Source organism: Elaeis guineensis, chromosome 7 (assembly GCF_000442705.2).
Source record: "Elaeis guineensis isolate ETL-2024a chromosome 7, EG11, whole genome shotgun sequence".
Taxonomy (NCBI): domain Eukaryota; kingdom Viridiplantae; phylum Streptophyta; class Magnoliopsida; order Arecales; family Arecaceae; genus Elaeis; species Elaeis guineensis.
This window is the reverse complement of record NC_025999.2, coordinates 4,861,806-4,883,071: the sequence shown is the minus strand read 5'-3', so window position 1 is coordinate 4,883,071 and position 21,266 is coordinate 4,861,806. Positions and strand designations below refer to the sequence as shown.

Below are 21,266 nucleotides of genomic sequence, written 5' to 3'. Positions count from 1 at the left end.
GGATCCGGCGCCATAATGATCACGAATCCCCCCAAGCCAGTCCACACCCGGCACGTGTCCCACTCCCCCCGGCGGGCGGCTAAAAGCGGCTGACGGATCAACAGGGCCATTATGGCGCCGTACCTGGGCCAGTGTACCGGCGAGAATTTCGAAGGGTCCCTTCGTATCGCCCCGATCCGAAAAGACTCCAGCACGCGCACATTTAATGCCAAAATATCTGGGGGCGGCAGTGCGCAGGATTCGAGGGGACGGTTTCGGCTGTGCCCATCTCTCTGTACTTCCTTCGTTCGAAATTCAAACTCGGAAGTAGGGGGACTGGTGTTGGGTATAAAATACCCACAGCCGAAGTCCTCAGCAGAATCAGCTCCAGGACGACTCCGCCCGGACTCCTACAGGAACCGGGCTCCGATCGCAACATCAACTTCAGGAAGACTCCGCCCGGACTCCCACGGGAGCCGGGCTCCGCCCACGACTCCAACCTCAAGGGGACTCCGCCCGGACTCCTACGGGAGCCGGGCTCCGTCCTCAACATCAACTGCCGGTAAGCCTTGTCCGGACTCCTACGGGAGCCGGACTTCGCCTTTGACTTTAATTGCAGAAAGACTCCGCCCGGACTCCTACGGGAGCCGGGCTTCGTCCTCGACTCCAACGGCTGCAGACAGACTTCGTCCGGACTCCGCCGACAACTTCAACCGCAAGTAGACTCCGCCCGAACTCCTACGGGAGCCGGGCTCCGTCCTCAACATCAACTGCCGGTAAGCCTTGTCCGGACTCCTACGGGAGCCGGACTTCGCCTTTGACTTTAATTGCAGGAAGACTCCGCCTAGACTCCTACGGGAGCCGGGCTTCGTCCTCGACTCCAACGGCTGCAGACAGACTTCGTCCGGACTCCTACGGGAGCCGGACTCCGCCGACAACTTCAACCGCAAGTAGACTCTGCCCGAACTCCTACGGGAGCCGGGCTCCGTCCTCAACATCAACTGCCGATAAGCCTTGTCCGGACTCCTACGGGAGCCGGACTTCGCCTTTGACTTTAATTGCAGGAAGACTCCGTCCGGACTCCTACGGGAGTCGGGCTTCGTCCTCGACTCCAACGGCTGCAGACAGACTTCGTTCGGACTCCTACGGGAGCCGAACTCCGCCGACAACTTCAACCGCAAGTAGACTCCGCCCGGACTCCTACGGGAGCCGGACTTCGCCTTTGACTTTAATTGCAGGAAGACTCCGCCCGGACTCCTACGAGAGCCGGGCTTCGTCCTTGACTCCAACTGCTGCAGACAGACTTCGTCCGGACTCCCACGGGAGCCGGGCTCCGCCCACGACTCCAACCTCGCGGGGACTCCGCCCGGACTCCCACGAGAGCCGGGCTCCGTCGCCAACTTCGACTGCCGGTAAGATCCGTCCGGACTCCTACGGGAGCCGGACTTCGCACCTGATTTTGATTGCAGGGGACCCCGCCCGGACTCCTACGGGAGCCGGACTCCGCCCGCAACTTCAACTCCGAGAGGACTCCGCTCGGACTCCTACGGGAGCCGGACTCCGCCGACAACTCCAACCGCAAGGAGGACTCCGCCCGAACTCCTACGGGAGCCAGACTCCGTCACCAGCCCCGACTGCTGCCAAACTTCCGCCGACGGATCTGCACTCCCAGACAGGCCACAATAACGGCCACGATCCTGCTCCACTTCCTGCGGCAGATTCCGCGCAGCTCCATCACTCCCTGACAGGCCGCAGTAACGGTCATAGCACTGCTCCACTTCCTACGACGGATCTCGCGCAGCTCCACTACTCCCTGGCAGGCCGCAATAACGGCCACGATCCTGCTCCACTTCCTGCGACGGATACCGTGCGATTCTCCCATCCGCTAGCAAGTCGCGACAACAGACGCCGCTCCACTCCCCGCGGCAGACTCCACGTGGCACACCCCGGTGATAGCCACGGGTCCACCCCACTACTCTTCGCAGCAAACTCCGCCTGACCCTGGACAACCCACTGCCAGACGGTTACAGATGTCGCTATCAGGCTACTGCCCCCTCCGCCTATAAAAGGGGCTCCAGATACGTTATTCGATAAGCTCTCATCTTTTATCTAAAAACTCTGCTAAATTCTCCGTTCGAGCACTCCATTCTTGTTGAGGCAGAGAACTGACTTGAGCGTCGGAGGGTCTTGCCGGAGCAACCCCACCTCCGGTTTAGACTTCCTTTGCAGGTCCCGACGGCGACCGCGACTTCCTCGACTCCAGCTTCTTCGGCGCAAGCGGAGTTTTGCACCAACAATAGCAATGTGCTCATGATGTGAACAGAGAAAGTAAAATATGGTTCATGGTCTTGTGTGGAAGCTCACCTTTTGCATATATATATTCAACTTATGCGGTTGAAAAACAGAAGTGATCTTTTTTTTCTATAGAATGATCCATACTATGATAAGTAAAAAGCTCTTTTATAGTCAAGATTGAATATGTTAAGAGAAAATAGTGCATATCAAAGCTAACTATACCTTATTAATTGCAAGTTGGAAATCATAAAAATTTTATTGCTTAGGTCCGGATATACTAGTTTCAGAGATCAAACTACAAGCAGATTTATAAATGTGAAAGGAAAGACATAGAAGTTGGAGTTTGTTTTCTTACTAGCTGTCATATTGTACATATGCTTCAACTTGAGGACATGTTAAATGACATCCTTATAATTATGTAATTCTGTTTGATACATTGCTTGTAGTATTTGATGTCTATTCTGACTTACACAGCTAATAAAACATAGCTTAATTAGAGGATCGAAGAACTTTATCTAATCAGCCTCTGAAGGAGTACTTGGCCCCCTCCTATCCTCAATGGCTCACAATATATGCTAATCAAACTTCTAAACAACAAAAGATCCATGTTGCATCATTAAATCTTTTGTCTCTTTTCTCTCAATCTCTTTTTTCTTCAAGACCAGCATTAAGTTAACTTGAATCCTGATAGACTAATCCAAATTCTAGAAGCACAAAGGTAAGCTCATAACTTTAGTTGTTAACAATTTGTAATGATTACTATCCCTTTCTTCATTACATGGTGTGTAGTGGCTTTATTTACAACATCTATCTTGCCCCTCCCAATAAAAAAGTAAAATCATGGATAACAAAATCAACTTTAAAACTAGTGCCAAATTCATTCTTTATTTATTATTGGTGTTTCACTTTTATCTTCCAAATATTAAATTTCTTGAAACATAAAAAAATATTCTCTAGGTTAATTTGCTTTTGTAAAGTTTATTGTTTAAATGATAATAAATTCTCTCAATTTAGCATTTGCATATAATTTAAATGTTGTGAAATTTCTACAGAAAACTTATGACATGAACACTAATATCCACATAACAAATAATTATCTCACCTTTTATGAAAATGTCTTTTATGTTTTAAAATTTTATTTTTAGGTACAAAATATGATTGATAACTACCTTATATTGTATAAGAACAAAAAACAAACTGTGGAAACTCTTTGGAAGGAAAAAAATTGAAACATGTATTGACTAAGACTAGTAGTTCCATAGAAAACTATCTATCTCACTTGACCTCAGCTAAAATTTTACATTAAACATGACTGTATTTTAACTTTTACCATTTTTCACTACATTCTTTTTTTTCGAAAATCTAAATTATAATTCATAAATTATTCTTTTTAATATCATCTACTTTTTTTATCAAGTTGTAAAATCGATTTGTAGTAGTTCTTCATGTTCAATTATCTTCTATAAGCTATAGATGGAACTTGATGATCTTAAAATGATAATACATTTGTATTCATGATTAGAAATGAATCATTGAGCTAAAAGAGAAAGAAAATGGAGTATAGAAATAACCACAAAACTTGACTATCATAGAGTATTCTACTAATGATAAATATTTTAGACTTTTATTATTATTTATAGCTTAGCTATCTCTCTAGATTATCTCTTTCTACATTAAAATACTTTTATCTTTTCTCAAATAAAAATAACCAATAACTTTTCTAAAAATAACAAAAGTTGGATTCCTATGGAATTATGTATGGAAAGCCATTGAAATCTCCATAAAATTTATCGTTAGCATCTTTAAGAATTTTTGTCACTTAATATATTGCTAAAGTAGACACAAAGACTCTAATCCTGAAAAGAATATAACATAAAAAACAACATAATTAAGTATCCTAGTATTTACAATTTAAATAAAAAATATCTAACTTATTCAAAATCAATTAGCTGAAGAATACAAATCAAAAGTTTAATTTGTTATCTTTTTCCACCTTTTAGTTTTGGAAGGTGTGGGAAAAGTTTCTCTATCTGATGTAAGTTCCTCTCCCCCAACCCACCTCCCCCCCCCAAAAAGGTAGAATGCTGGTTAGGACAAAAATTATCAATTCTTTAATGCTTAGAAGCAGACAAGGATATCAAAAGATAAATATTTTAAATTACATCAGATGCTTTTGTCATTACAAATTTGGGTTAAGTAAAATAAAAAAAGAAATCTTTTCTTTTCTAATCAAATAAATAAAGATCACTTTGTTTAGTTGAATAATCAACTTATTTCCTAATCAAGGGAGCTGCAACTGCCAATGAACTACAAAACAAAATATGTATCTTGAAACTCTACTGTAGTTGATCTACCATGAGATCACAAAAATTTATTGAACAAATAAGTGAAAGCAATGATAAAATAAAGTGAAAGTGAATGTTAGAAAAAAAAAAGGATTAACGCCTTGGTTGGGAGAGAAGAATAGGAGAGAAAAGAAAAGAATGGGAGAGAAAGTTACTACTTTCCCCTGGTTGAGAGTTTTTTTATACAAGAAATGGAAAGAAAAGGAGAGAAATAGAGAGAATACAAATCCCTTCAAATCCATAATCTATTTCTCCTCCAAATCAAGCAAAATTGGAGAGAAAGAAATTGAGAGTTAGCAAATCTTTTATAATTTCCATCTTATCCCTTTAATGATAAAGAACAAAATTAATATTACATTTCAATCCTAAGGCTTATTTCAAGCATCTCACCTAAGCCTCCGATTGAGACTCCTGTGGATTGAAAAAATCAACGAAAACAAAAAGAAAGATGAAAAAAATTAAAAAATAAGATCTTTTCTAAGAATTTTTTTTTCTTTTTTTAAACTCCCAAACAATAGAAAAAAGATATACTTACTTTCTTTTCTTTTTTTTTCTCTCCTTACTAATATTTTTTTTCTTTTCCTTTCTTTGCCAAACTCCCAACCAAGGCATAAATGAATGGTTGGAGATTCTCAATGATATCGATGGGTTGATTTGAAAGCCTCAGGCCTTATCCTCCTATTCAATGTTTAGCCATTGCAAATTTGATCTAAGAGAACTTGAAGTATGTACCAAAATTTTTTTCTTAAATCGTAGCCAGATAGCTCGAGATCCTGAATAGTTTATAACTGCACCATAGAATTAAGAAGATAGAGCTCGACTTTCTTGATTGATGTGTAAAATTATAAAGAATATGTGGCCATGTGTGTATCCAGAGCTCCTAAAGACCCTTCTTAATCATCATTTATAGGTTTCTTTATCTAAACTATGAATTAGCACAACAGAAAAGACTTATTTGAGTCAAAGATCTATTCTTTTGGCACTTTGGAGTATTTAATGATAGAAATCTGGTGTCAGATCCATTCCACACTTAAATTAGGATATTAGAATGTATAATCTTGATTTGCAATCATTTCTAGTATCATGCTAATGTCGTACTGATATTAGTTGATTTGTACCAAAAAAATACTAATATGATGGATCCAAATCCAAAATCGACCCATCAAATCTTTTTCAGTCTAATGATGCCTTTATGATGCATCATATTTCCTAGTCAAACTTTACTAAACATAGCAAGTCCTTAGTCAAACTTTACTAACCCAATCAGTTGTATCTGGCTAGATGATCTGCTGCAGCAAACTACCTCAAGCCATTGCAAAAATGAATCTTGACGTGCCAACAATATAATAATCCTCTTCATACTTCTTGGAAATACAGTATTAGAGCCTGTAGCCTAAAAATCTTTCAAATTAACTACTTTGTAATTAAACAACATTACTATTTTCCTAATGGAACAAAAAAAATTTATGAAGATAATAACAAAATATGAATTCCTGGGGGATCCTACGTAGGAAACCACCAAATCAATGTAAAAATAAATTTGAGCATAAATAAAATATCCTAATTCAATGTACTTACAATCTTAAGATTGAGACATCTATGGATCAGGAAATCCAACTCATCCTAGGAAGATGACTTACCACAATGGTCCTTCAATTTCCTATTACCAATTCATCTATGATGTGTCTATCGGTGTTGCTAGCCACTGAAACCAACATCCATGGTGCAACGTTAGAAACTGTCCCACGGCCTGGCCCATCGTTACCTCCGGAGGCTGATACTAGGATCCCTTTCCTCATTGCATGGTAGGCCCCAATGGCTATTGTGCCAGTGAAGCAGTCTTCTGAAGAATATCTCCAAACTGAAATGGGTATAATATCAACCCCATCAACGATAGCATCATCGAATGCTGCTAAGATGTCATGTTCTCCGTATTCCACCAAACATAATTTGTACACAGCAAGCCTCTGCACCTCCAACGGTCCCTCCAGTATGGCCATATAGGCTTGTATTTTGTACACTGTGGCCAACTGTAGTGGATGCAGTGTAGGTGCCATGGTCATCAAAATCACGTGCAGAGTCTTCACTTTTCGAGGATTCACTCAAGCCATGGTAGTAGCATGCTCCGATAATTTTATTAATGTAACACAATAACCATATGAGCTTAGTGAGTAGTGCGACTAATGAATGAGAAAGCTATATATGGTCTATAAAGGACATGGGGGGAAAAAGAATGAGGGAAATGAGAAGTAATGCATACTTGTTGCATTTTAAACATATGCAAGCTCCCTTCCATTTACTTGGTCGTGGTCCAAAACCTTCATCACTAAAAGATTTAGATTCTGTCCAGATCCCTATATCTAACATTCCGACAATAAAAATCACTCTCAAATGCTGGACCTCACGATCTCAGGGAAGCATAGGAAATCCCATGATCTTGTGGTGTGGGGTTTGAGGTTCTTGCTTGGGAAAACTAATACTATGCCTTCCATACCTTTAAATTTTATCACCAAAATAAAACAAAAGGATAAAAACAATATAATTAGAAAATGGAAAGAGAAAACATAGCAAAATGACCACCTACAATCTTTGTGAAAGCGTAAAGTACTAAAGTCTCCCAAAGCCATTGCTATTCTATCTTATTTAGAAAAAGAATAGCATCAACTTTTATTTGAGGATGATTTAGAAGAACATACCAGCTAGTTTTTCTTTCCCTTGCTTGGTGAGCTTAGCTGTGAGTCCATTAAAGCTTCTTCTATAGCTATAAACCAAGTTTTCTCTGGCTGAACTGCACTACTAGGTCCAAATAATCATAGTCCAAGCAAAAAATGGTAATGGTCAGATTGATGGTTTGCCTTCTAGGCTTCATGGGTATAGCATGCACGGACATACAGTTGATCGACTCTAAAGCTAATCCTCATTAGGTCTTGTAACCTAACCATGTACAACCAAGAACAAAGAATTTAGACAGAGAGACAGAGAGAGAGAGAGAGAGAGAGAGAGAGAGAGAGAGAACCTGCCGTCAAGCACTTAATCTAGCAAATTAAGATGGTGGGACTCGGTTAGGTATCCCTAGGAAGGCAGGTGACCCACGTAAACGATATAAACCTGCATGAGATAGAACAATTCATCCCTGAATTATATATAGAATGGTCAAACTAAAATATGAAGACTGATAATTGAAGGCCTTACGTTTCAAATAACATGACCATTTTCTTCAATGCTGCATCATAAGGAAGATGAGGATCATCATCATAATTTTAAACTTCAGATTCCAATTTCTTCATATCACGGCATCTGAATGCTGCTTCCCATAGAGCGTCAGCTTTCTTCTCTGGCCCATCAAAGTGCTTTAACACTGCACTCTCATCCATCTTCATGAAAATAAAAGCATACCAGGTTCTTAAGAAGATTGTCGAACTGCCAAATTAGAAAATAAACTTTCTTAAGTGTGTTTACAAGAAAGCCAAGTTCATCGTCGAGCCACTTTACAAATGCAACTATATCCTCAATGTCACGATAGGCAGCATCAGTCACCTCCTTTATTAGAGACTTCACAAATTCACCTTGAGTCTCAACATCCGCCTTTATCTAAATACAACACTTGGAAACTCAATATGTAACTAAATGGTTAGATCAGGAAATAGAACACTTAAATAGAGTCTCTTAGAGCTAGCAAATGAGAAGAACGGTTCTTGATTTCACCAATCATGCTGCAACAAACATCTGCAACATTGGCAACATCACAAATTCCACCACTAATAGAATATTTTTGTGAGTCTCTCTTCATAAGTGAATGGTATAACTCAGCCACCTGAGGTGCTCTCTGCATCACCCCTGTGCGTCTCTTCGAGAACTTGGGGGAGGAGGTGGGGGCAGTGGTGGAGGTAGTGGAATTGGAACTGACCCATTTGTCTTATCAACATCTGCAACAGAAGTAGAAGGCCTCGAAGGAGGATTAGGAATTCACAGTGCCCTCTTCTCAACATCCAAAGCTGCAACTTTGGATGGCTGTGGTTTGCTTATACATAATCTTGGACTTTGAATACCACCTAAATTATATTTCTGAACAATTAGCTGGTGGTTGTCCCTCACCACACAGTTATGTCCATCCGCTGCTTCTTCATTATCCAATTCTTTAGGACAAATAAAACCATCAGATTGCCGCCTCTTGTTAATGATCAGCTCTTCTACACATCCCCTTGGTCCACTGATAGAATGTCTTCTCAGAGGGCTTCTACCTTCTTGGGCTTCCATCCAGTCTTTATCTAGGATACCTTGACATTCTAAATTTCGGCAATCTCCATCACTTTGGGGTCAGTTCGTTAGTTTTTTCACAAGACCATCATTCTTCAAGCTGCATATTTCACTAGGAACAGATGTTCTCTGACAATAGGATAAATTTTGATGATCAACATTTCTCTCCATGTTCTCATCAAAACCTACAATCTCCCTTGATGCTTTGTCTGAGTTACTTAGTTCACGGCATAAGCATTAGTTTACCCATTGGAGGTAAGCAAGTTCCTCTGCCTCAGTCAGCCTACTCATTTGCAGACCTTCAACTTGTTTGCTTAGATTTTCATTTGTGTGCCGTAATATTGATGCCTCTGCCTGAACCTTTGCCACTATGTCACTCTGTAGAAAATAAATAAAGATGGAAACAAAATCAATTCAGTAAAAGCAATGACATCCATAACAAATATAAGATGAAGATTGTAACAGAAGCAATACCTCTGTAACTTTTGCAGGAGCTGCAAGTTGTGATTCAGCTGAAGAAAGCATAAATGCTAGATTTCTCATTTGAACCTGGAGCTCCTTGTTCAGACGATGTAGTTCAAGAACTTCAATATCTAAACTTGAATAAGATGTCTTTCTTTCTGCATCTAGATCAGATATTGGGTTCAAGCTCCCTTCAGGCCTTGAATTTTCTTCATGCTGTTCTATTGTAGAGGATAAAGAGGCCACTTGCTCCAAAAGGTTTGTTCTTTCAGCTTCTAGTGAACTGATCCTGCTGGTAAGATTCTCAATTTCATTCCTCTTGACATCAAGTTCTTTTTCAAACTCCAAAACTAATGGGCTTTCCTTAAAATGTAATAGGTCAGACTGTAGTAACAATTCTCTTTCCTTAGACTCTTTAAGTAGTTCTCTTAGGTGATCTAGCTCAAGAAATAGATCATGGGATGCAGGGGACTTAATAGGATGGCAATCATACACATGGGGATGAACTTGAGCAGCATTAGCTGAGCATGGGAAATCACCAATAAAAGACCGCTTAACATGAGAATGATATGGCCATTGATTCTTTTGATTCAAGATTTCTGGGCAAGCAAGTGGTTGCTTCTTATTAGGAATTGATGCCTGCTGTTTGGTTTTCTTATCACCTATGAAGCCTTTCACAATTTGGGATCCCCATAAGGAACTGGACTTGGGCTTCAAAGGGTTTCCATGGTTTTTCCCATGAATCTTCATAGTGTAAGTGCGTCAGAACACTTGCATGACTTGGTTCTGTTATCAGATAAAATGTATTCTCTCATTTTGGTCCAATGTGTTCATGCCGCGAGCCTAAACTTCAAATGACAAATGATGAAATGATTTGAGTGGTAAGCCATGTTCTAAAAAATAAAAATCACTCAAATATGTACCCAGTAGACATAGATTTCTACAAATTTAAGTGAGAGCAACCCATGAACAGATTATCCATGAAAGTCGACTTTATTTCAGAAACCAAATAACTAATCAACTGCTATCATTGCCATATTAATTCTACCAGTAGAAGCATAAGAATATTACCTTTCTTTTCTCAAAGATCGCTAAGAAAGAACAATTCCTGAATGCAAAATTAAAGAATACCAAGCTTTGGAGCTCTTAAGCACTATGAGGAATGGCCTTTAAACTGCAAATCTCCAAAAGATGATAGGGCTTCTTTCGCTGCATCTGATGAACTGCACATAAAATTAAAGGTAGAGAGCAGCATGGCAAAGCATTTGCATTGCTCAGAAATCTCAACTAGTGTTCTCAAAACTGCAAGAAATAAATGACATCAGTGTTCCTGTTTCAGTCTAATAACAAAGTACATTTAAGACTACAACCTGGGCATTTTGAAGTCTTGAGATCCAAACCCAGCTTATAGGGTTATAGCTACTTACAAATGAGAGTATGGTCTAGAATATAGGTACAACGAAGTCATGAATATTTCAAAATTTCATCCTTGAAAGCAAGTAATTGGACCTTTTCCTTGCATTCCATATCAAAAGGCTACTAAATAAGTGAAGGAAAACACAATAAAACTGCAAACTTTTGGCTTCCTAAATGCCTAAAATTTCAAAACTTAATCGAGTGCTGGGGCATAGATCCTATTAAATGTTTATTGTCATTCAAACGAGGTAACTAGCTTATCTTTTGTGTGGAAGTCCCAATCCAAGCACCAAAAAACATGAACAAGACAGAACACAAGAATCCTTTCAAAGCCACAGAAGCCTCTGAAACATTCGAGCAAAGCTACAATTTTTCTAGTGGAAATCACGTTTTCTGATTAAGACAAGATGGAAGACAGACCAGAAGCTAAAGAGGTGAAGGAAAACACCAGAAAGGTGCAACCTTTTGTTTCCAAAACGACTAATATTTCGAAATTAACTCATATCTAGATCTTAATGCTTAAAATTACATAAAGGAAAGAGATAACTGCCTTATCTTTCTCTGCAAATTCTAGTCCCAAGCTCCCCCCCCCACAAAAAAGAACTTGGACAAAATAGCACAATAAATCCGTTCAAAACCCCAAAACTCTGAATAAATCAAGCAAAGCTGTGATTTTTTTAATCCATGAAATCGCTTTCTCTGACCAAGCCAGGACTGAAGACAGACGAGAGGCTAAAGAAGTGAAGAAAAACACTTGAGAGGTGCAACCTTTTGGCTTCCCAAAGGCCTAAAATTTCAAACTTCAACTCATGTCGAGGGCTAAAATGCTTAAAATGGAAAGAGATGACTACCTTATCATTATAAATGCCACTTCCATGCTCCAAAACACTCGAATAAGTTAGTAGAAAAGCTCTTCTCGAGCAAAGCTACGATTTTTCCACTGGAAATCGAATTTTTTAATCGAGCCAAGACGGAAGACAAGACCGAAACCTTGTTCTTCCTGAGAAGCTAAAACCTCACTGAGGTCTCGAGCTTCTAAAACCCTTATAAAACGTGGGAACACCGATAGGTTCTTTGTTTGCTCTCGACTTCGCCGGTTTCTCGTCCTCTAGCGAGCGGATTTTAAGACACGACGCTCCAAGTTCGAAGGCTTTGTGTGCCTGGGAATTGGGGAGTCAAAAAAAGCTGGCGAAGCGTTCCCTTTTATTTTACGGCAGTTTGAGAATTTGAAATTTGAAAGGCCATAGCCGTAGGGACGGAGGAGCAAGCATGAGATGGACCAACGGTCAGGTTCTGCTGTGACTTGTGAGGGCTTTAGAAAGATTAGGAAAATGATCGTGTAGGAAAGTTGTAGCCTGGCTTTGCGATTCACGCACACAAATCTTTGTCAGGAGAAGTGATGCATCCGAAGCTCCTTGCCTCGGTTTAAAATAATGGTTGTTGGAATGCGAATAGAGAATGGAAGATGAAGGGTTGCGATCTCACAACGTAGTTGGGCCTACGATGAGAAGGAGATGGTGTCCATGGGGAGAAAAAATTTTGTGGATTTTGGGGTGTATTCACCTATCTATTGAAAAAAAAAAAAAAAGCGCATGATGCATGGTTGGACGGTTGCTTAAATCGATCTATTTTTTTTTTTGAGTAACGCAAGATTCGAATTTTTTATTTTTGATTTTAAAATAATGGTTATTAAAATTTTTATTGAGATTGAAAGAACGAAGTTTGTGAATCTGAATAAAGCTTGGTATTCTGTATATGCATAAAAAAAAAAAAAAAAAAAAAGAAAAGAAAAAAAAAAAGAAAAGAAGACATGGACTAAAGCCTGATAAGGGCATATACGATAAAAAGAGAGACAAGATTTGTAGGGAGACATATTGAGCATGCAATAAAGCTCTATTATACATTCAGACTATTTTTATTTTAAATTTTAATTTTATCAAAAATAAGTTTAAGTCTACTAAGAGGTAAAATGAAATTAAAATTTTTATAATAGAAAGAAAATAGAATTTATCCCAGGCACTATCTTTGTATTTTTTTTTGTTTTTATTTTTTCTTGCATATTTTAAATGTGGGTCCAAATTGGCTTCATGCATGAAATCTTTCATTTCTTTACCATATTTAATATAAAATCTTTATATTGGCATTATTCGTGAAGTATGCCTTTGCATGGGCAATTCCAAGAGTTTTCATTATATAAAACAAATTTGTACTTATCTAAATAAAATAAGACACAAAATATGTAAGTTGCAATTTTTTTATCCAATTTTAATGGTTTGAGTGAAAACTCCACCTTATTTTTTATGTTTTCCAATATATTCATCTAGTATCATAGCTAATATCATATAAGTCAACCTCAAATGGACTCCAAAAATGATAGTCCTTATTTAATAGCAGCAATGACTATAATTAAGGGGGTCCATTATGTAAGAATATTAGTCTCGTTGAAACATTAGCTTATGCACTTGATTAGGTTAGAAAAATTTCTACAACTCACCTGTATATTCTTTATTCCTTACGAACACTTACGACATAAACTTGAGTGCATTTTTTATGAAAACCTATTTGGATTGCCATTTCATATACCATTCCAATTTAATACACAAATCTATAAAACTTTTGAATTGTTCTTAGACGTGTTAGTAACATAAACCAACATGGCTTGTAATTCTCCTAAGCTATTTTGGATTGAACGCGAGGCCTAAATATTGTAAAGTCTTAATGTTTAAATTTCAACAGCTATGAAACAAAAATAAGAGGTTAAATTCCTCCACTTCGTTATTCATAAATATAGTTCATTTGATTTTGTTAATTTGTTACTTATTACAAACTTCACTATTTATAACATTTTAAAATAACAAAAGAATGAAAAATTCTAAACAACTCGATTTGTTATCTAGTAGCTGAAACTGTCCTTTTTCATTGGGCATCTTTCAAGCTTGAATAGATATGATATGTATAAGGTATGAACAACAATGAATATAATATCCATGGTTTTAAATATTGTGAAATGAGCTGTTCCAGTTTTTCTATAAAATGGAATATGCTGCCATCCCATCCTATCTTCGAGACTTGGGATAAGGGATATCCCAAGACATGCTGATCGAGATGCTGAGACGTTGGCAAGACAATCTATCCCAACATGTCGGAAGTATCCCATCCAAAAATTATTTGACATTCTTTTTAATTATAATTAATTATATAATTGTATCCCATTCGAAAACCAAATTAAACTTTTTAATTTTTTTTTTAACTTGCTTGTTAGATTGTGTTAGAGTTAATCATGGATCAGGCCTTGGGCCTTATCTACGTTTATTTTTAGTTGGGCTTCATGTCAAACTACATTAAATTTGACATTTTTTTATGCCCAAGCCCCGGCCCATAATCAGCTCAAGTTCATATAAAAAAAAAAAATCAAAACAAATATATTCTCGATTTAAGCTAACTATGAAAAGAAATCTAGGATTAGAGATAATCTATCTAATACCTTAAAAGAGAGCCAATAGCTCTCCTAGCATGCCATCTATTGGGAGCTATGTACGTCACATGTCAAGTTAATATGAATCGAGTTGAAGCCCATGGGGAGAGCCATTGTCTCTCCTTTAATATATTAAAGAAATTATCTATAAGTCTGGATTTCTTTTCAAAGTTAACTTAAATCGAGGATGTATTTTTTTTAAATTTTTTTATATTTATATGAACTAAAGCTGATTATGGGCCAAGTCTTAAGTATAAAAAGTGTGAAATTTAATGTAGCCTGGCATGAAGCCCAACAAAAAATGAATGTAGATAAGGCCTAAGGCTTGGCCTACAATCAACTCTAACACGATCTAACAAGCAAGTTGAAAAAAACATAAAAAATTTAACTTGAAAACCAAAAAAATATTAAGGAGTAACATATAAAAAACTATTATATTATTTAAAATGATCTAGATATGAGATCATTTAACTTAACCGAAGAGATCCGTTGTGCAACAAACTACATAATTTTTGAATTCTAATAAAGATAAGTCTAACTAAAATTAGTTATCCAACTCTAAAATGGATCTCTTGTTGGGATTCACACTCCTTCTTTCATAGTCCATTCTCTCTGAGAATTCCTGCCTCTCTTCATTACTCTCTCTCAAACCTTTATATATAAATGAAAGACTCAAGATTTCATCGAAGAAATAATGGCACCATCAAAGACTTTTTGAGCTCACGAAGGTTTCTCCTTGCTGTCCTCCAACATACACATATAACATATTTTCTTTCACTAAAATCTATATGTAATCCTTTTTTCTGAATTTTTAGTATGTTTATTGTTTCTCTTTCTCAATCCATATATTTTTTGGATTTTTATCAATCTGTTCTTCAATCTATAACTCTTTATAGCTCGAATCTTTTACTCCAACACTTATGAGATATTATTTAAAAGATTTTCGATTTGTAGCTTTTGTTAAATATAATGATTTCAAAGAAATATACTTATTGGGGCATGAGTTTTTTTTTTTTGCTTTTCTCTTTGACGTTCTACCATCTTTTTTTGTTCTTGTTTCTTTATCAGTATTTTTTTTTGATTTTAGGTTGGATTTTTTGAATATCATTAGTGGGATAGCTTTAAAAAATATTATCTTAGTGAATGTTTCGTTTGACATTCTTTCTTGGAGATTATATAATTTTCTGATTTTTTTACCCTTAATTTGATTATTTTTCTTTTCAAATTTTAAATTATATTTTGGTATGTGTTCTTGGATGGGATGGCTGAAGCAGTAGTTTATTTTATCCCTAGCCTATTTAGATACCCATCAGAGGAACTAACAAGAGTTTGCTATAGGTACCCACAGTTTTTTCTTTTTCATTTCACATCATCTGAGCAGCAGGAGATTTGTTTAAGCATTGTCGGTAGATTTTCACTACCTGTTATATTCTTTTCTATCCATCAGAATATTGACATATTTTTGCCGATGGATAGCAGTCATCATCAACCAATATTGCATCATTTGAAAAAGGATAGAAGAAGAGGTCCGAAGAGGGAATGAGATGCAGATTGTATTTTTAGGGCGTTGCTGCTAATGGGATGGTAGTGTGATGGAGGGTAGAGATAGTGCAATACATTAGGAGAAGAGCCAAAAAAGAAGAAAAAGACTTAAATAAAAAGAAATAAAATTATAACTTATGGTGTCTGAAAAAAGAAAATAGCCAAAGATAGGTGGATCTGTCTAGGCTAGGAAAAGAGAACATGGACCGCACCTCGGCCCAAATCTTATATTTTTAAAGATTGGGTAAAATGTGCTTGGACCGAGGCTTGGGGTTGGCCCAAATGTAGGTGAGTTTTGGAAGGAAAAAAAGACAGTAAAATGGGCTGTAACTGGATTTATATGGATCAGGCCTCAGTCTAGAGTTTGGGTTTAAAAAAATATAGTTTAGAGTCAAGGCCCAAGCTCATGGCTTTCTACTTGGGCCGAAGCTTGGACCGGTTCTTGAGTTGGGCTTGGGCCAACTCTTGGACTGGTAGTTGGGCCAAATCTTGGACTGAGTTTGGAGTGAGGTCCAAGGTCAAGATGGGCCTCAATAGACCAAGGCAAGGTAAAGATGGGTCGGGCCTCAGTCTACAGTTTAAGTGTAAAAAAATTAAAGTTTAAGGCTGAGGCTTCGGCTAGGGCTTCGATCGATGCTTCGGTCAGAGCTTGGGTCGAATTTTGGGCTGAGCTTGAATTAAGGCTCAAGATCAAGCCTAGGATAACTAGATCATCTAGGTATGGACCAGCATTCTGCCAAGGATGGTGGTCTTTGAGAAAATAAAAATTGATCTTTGGTATGGACCAATGGCCCAGTTGTGGAGCCCCTGGTAGTTAAGATTTTTTTTTGGTACAAGTGGTAGCTAGGGTTTGAGGAAAAGAAAAGGAAAAGAAATAGATGGCCATCAGGGAAGAGAAAGTTCGATGATGGTTCGGTTAGGGAAGTAGGGTAGTCGTGCTCTGATAACATCATTGAAGTGTTGGAGTGTGAAGAAAATAAGAAAAGAATTTATCTGAAAAAGCTGACGAATGCATGAGATGGTGGTCGTGGTCGAATGGAGTCATCGGCATGTTGGGATGTTCCTCTTCAGAGATTGAGCACATCCATAGAATCCGAGAAACATGACATGGTGATGGCATGTTGGAACATAGCGATTGAAGAAAAAAATGCATGAAGAACCCTAGAGGGAGGAAGGAGGTGGAGCAGAGGGTTAGATTAGGATGGATCTCTTTGGATCCATGAAGTTGGAGAACCCTATTGAAAGTTATGTCGCCAGATCTACGTTGAAGAGGACCGATGAAGAGGAGGATTTGGTGGAGAAAGAGGAGAGGTTGGGAAGAGAGAGGAGAATAGCATTGGTTTGGCAAATGAGAGGATAGGTTGGGAAGATGGAGGAGAAGGGGATCAATCCGACACGTAAGAGGAGAGGTTGGGAAGAGGGAGGAGAGAGGAGAGGTTGGAAAGGTGGAGGAGAAGGGGATTGGCTCGATTTTGGGGGAGAAAGAGGAGACATTTAAGGAAGAAGACTCTAGAAGATGGTAGAAGATAATACGATGAAGAGGGAGAGAAAATGAGAAAAAAAAAAGCAAGGGCAGCTTTTTAGAAAACTTCCGGATAGGTATTTTTCAAAAAATTGCTCCACTTCCTAAAAATATATTTTGACACCCCAAAAAAAATTAAAAATAAAGTTAATAAATAAAAAAGTGTTTGATTATTCCTTTTAGTTATCTTTTAAAAAGAAGAAAATAGTTTTTTTTTCTTAGCAAGATAAGAAGAACTATATTGAAAATTTTGTAGCCAAAGAAGAATTCCACCGACAAAAAATCCCCAAACCCCAAAAAATATCATACTTCTACAAAGATTAAGCTCTCAAAACACCAAGGGACAAACTCACATTGCCACAACTTGCACAAAATCCTAATTGGAACCTAAGAAGCCCCTCCGATCTCTCTTAGGTGCCCTCCTTCCCCACAGATCTCTCTCTGAAAGTAAGAATGAAAAGAAAAGAAAAAAAAGCAAAAAAAAAAAAAATCAATCTATGCCAGAAAAGGTCTTATCTTTCGATTCTTTTCCATCTTTTCTTTGTTTCTGTTGATTTTTTCTATATTTTTCACTGATTTTTTCTCTATTTTTTCCATCCTTGGAGTTTCAATCGGGTGGGAGGCTTGGGGCAGTAAATAGGAGAGTTTAGATGATAAGGTGATTTGGGTATCAATCAGTTTTTCCTCCATTTTTTCCATCCTTAGGAGTTTCAATCGGCTGGGAGGCTTAGGGCAACCGACCAGGGAAGCTTAGAATATGGATAGGATTTTGTGTTTGGTATTTATATGTAACAGTCCAAAGGATTTAAATATATTATCATTTGGTTTAAAAATAGTTATAATTGTATTAATAGATTTTGCTACGGTGCTCCAAGGATATTCTTATTTTTTTATTTTTTATCTATTTCTGACTATTGGATTGAAAATGAACTATGTAGATTTCAACCAGATAAGGGATCATGTGCATGGTTGGTGCAGTAAATATTTCAAAAATCAAGATTGTTTCGATGTTATAAAGATTTTTTTTTCTTGACTGCCACCCTAGAAGACAGAGGAGCTAGGAGAGGCGGTGGTGGAGGTACACCGAGGGCATCGTGGGTGAAGGGCGGAGCACCGGAGGGTGGTGGGGTGTCATAAGCGAGGGAGGGGGGTGCGATGGCGGAGCAATGCAGACGGGAAAGCACCGATCAGGTAGGAGGCGGGGGGTGGCGACATGGGCCAGTGGAGCATAAGCACCGATGGGCAGGTGGGGTGGGAGAGGGGGGGGAGACCGTCTGGGAGTAGGGGGTTAAGTGGCTATAGTGGAGAAGAAGAAAGAAGACTGCATCGTGGGGAGGGAGGAGGGGCACTACAATGGAGAAGAAGATCGTCGGAGGGGGAGGTGCTGCTATGGAGAAGAAGAAAGAAGACCTCAAGGGGGGTTTGTGGCGGAGAAGAAAGAATAAAGGATTGGGGGGTGGGAGGGGGCCACGAGCAGGGAGGTGGCGCGGTCGTGGGAGGGGGAATAGACGGCACGAGCATCGAGGGGGATGTTGCGGCACCAGTGGGGAAGCAGCGTCGATCGGGGGAAGGGGGCGGCAAAGGGGGGGTGGGGCGGGTGGAAGAGGAAAAAAAAATAAAATACCTATAGTACCCTTTATAATAAAATATTATAAAGGAGTACCATAGCAAATGCCTCGTATTGATTGTGATGGTAGTTGGGCTATCTTTACTGCTCAAATCCTCTCATCCCCCACCCCCACCTGAATAGATTTTTTCAAAATACCCCTTGATTTTCTAAAACAAAATGTTTTGGCTCCAACAGAAAAAAGTTTACAATGAAATTAATAAATAAAAAATATTTATTTGTTTCACTTAATTGTTTAAAAAAATATTGGTACATATATTTTTACGATTGCTGTCTGTTTATCAGAAAAAAATTCTAAATTATAATTACAGCTTTCCTTCTTTTGATAAAGTTCCTTCTTTTGTTAAGTAATTATGCATGCTTTGCATAAACATTGATTATGTATTTATATTGTTTGTTAGGATAATTTTATACTAATTACTTGAGATTAAATATTTTGAATAATTATATTATAGAATTTTTCTTAATTTTGAAATTGATTTAGAGATATTTAGTTATACAGGATCCCAAATTGAAGTACTCAATTTGTATTATACAGTTTTTGGACCAATTAGTTATATTTAATTGAATGTTGGGTTATATAATTTATACAATGCTAAAATACATTTTATATTATAGATTTGGAATAAAAAATGCTAAGTAATTTTTATATATTTTTTATTTAAAAATTAATTTTATTGTAGAAATGAAATTAATGAAAATATCATTGAAAGTTATCTTGCAAGAAATTATCGATAAATTAGGATTTTTTAGACCAAACTATGAAGTAGAGATTTGTGATAATGGATATTTAAAATTCTATGTAGAAACCATGATAGCTAAGAGGGGATTCACTTGAAATCATCAAAATCTAGGAATGTATGTTGAAGGATCAAAGAAAATCGGATGAGAATGCCACAGAGCTTGATATAAATAACTTTAAAAAAAATTCAAATTTGAAGTTGAAGATCACAATTATGATGATAAAGAATACTATGAGTATATGTATGAAAGGGTTAATAATAGTATGAGGATCTGAATTATGAGCATAGGCAATTGTAGTGGGAACATAAGTTATTATTCGATAGATACCAAAGGTTACTGGATGACTTCAGCAAATTAGAGAAAGAAGTTGAAAGATATAGAAAAATATTTTGATCAGATTTAAAATCCTCTGTTGGTGAAAATATAATCTAAAACTATTTAGCCTAAGGGGGTTGCGATGTCTGAAATTACCCACTTGATGTGTTTGGGCTATTTTGTGAGAAGTATGTGAGTTCTCTTTTTATTTCTTTCTTTTTTTTTTAGTGTATCATCGATGGCATACTTTGGAATATAAAGATGCTAATTTAAGATAAATGTTAACTATTTCAATGTGTTTGTATTTTTTTTTCTTTAGTTATTGTTTTATAATCAGAAGCTTTTGACAATTGTTTTCTTAACTATTCTTTACTATGAAACAAACTGCTTAGGTTGAAGCATTATACTATGAATTACTGATCACGAGTTAAGGTGTGGCATTATAGCTTGCCACCAAAGACTAACATGGAATTATGGATTGCACCATGGGCTAAAGAGTGATACCATAGATTGTCGGTCAAGGCTACAGCATAATGCTATGGATTGCCAGTCACTCGTTAAAGCATGTACGATGAATTTTCAATCACGGGCTAAAGCTTGATACTATAGTTTGCCGCCATGAATTGAAACATGGTACTATCGATTGCCAGCACGGGCTAGAGTGTGACACTATAATTTGCTGCAAAGCTAGAAGAATGTATTACCAATTGGCGATCATGGGTTGAAGCATGATTGCAGATAGTCGAAAGTGAAAAAGATGATAGTGATCGGATTCGTATTGTGCTAATTAGAAAATAATAGATAAATTATTATTTGATATATCACTATTGAAAAGAACAATTATTTGGTAATATATGATATATCACTTTTGAATAGAATGATTATTTGATAATATATAATATGTATATGTGTATACCAATTTGTTTGAACAACATTGTATAGTTGATATTTGCTTTCATGATGTCTATTCTAGTATTGATTATTTGTTTTTTTCTATCTTTAAGTCATTTGTGTTGATGAGTAGATGGGGGAATTCTTTCTGAGTTGTTGACTCTTTCCTCTCTGTCACTTTTCTTTTCAAAGCCAAAGGATTCTTAGTATTTTGCTATGGTTTGGAATCACTGGTGAAAGAATGAATGGTTAGAGTCCATTCAATCATATAACTGAGAGTTATACTTGGACTTTTATTATTTATTGATTATGAAATTATTTTAAATTAAATTACAAAGATTCTCCTAAGGTTAGGACTCAATTACACTTACATTCAATAATTAAAAAAACATACAT

The 21,266-nt window shown here is 37.5% G+C and overlaps 2 pseudogenes; both read right to left on the bottom strand.

The window, feature by feature from the left end:
• Positions 1 to 6,619, bottom strand: part of LOC105049231 (protein CHUP1, chloroplastic-like) — an 84,308-nt pseudogene extending 77,689 nt beyond the window's left edge.
• LOC105036963 (protein CHUP1, chloroplastic-like) lies at positions 6,310 to 10,327 on the bottom strand (annotated as a pseudogene).
• Between the last annotated feature and the right edge of the window lie 10,939 nt (positions 10,328 to 21,266).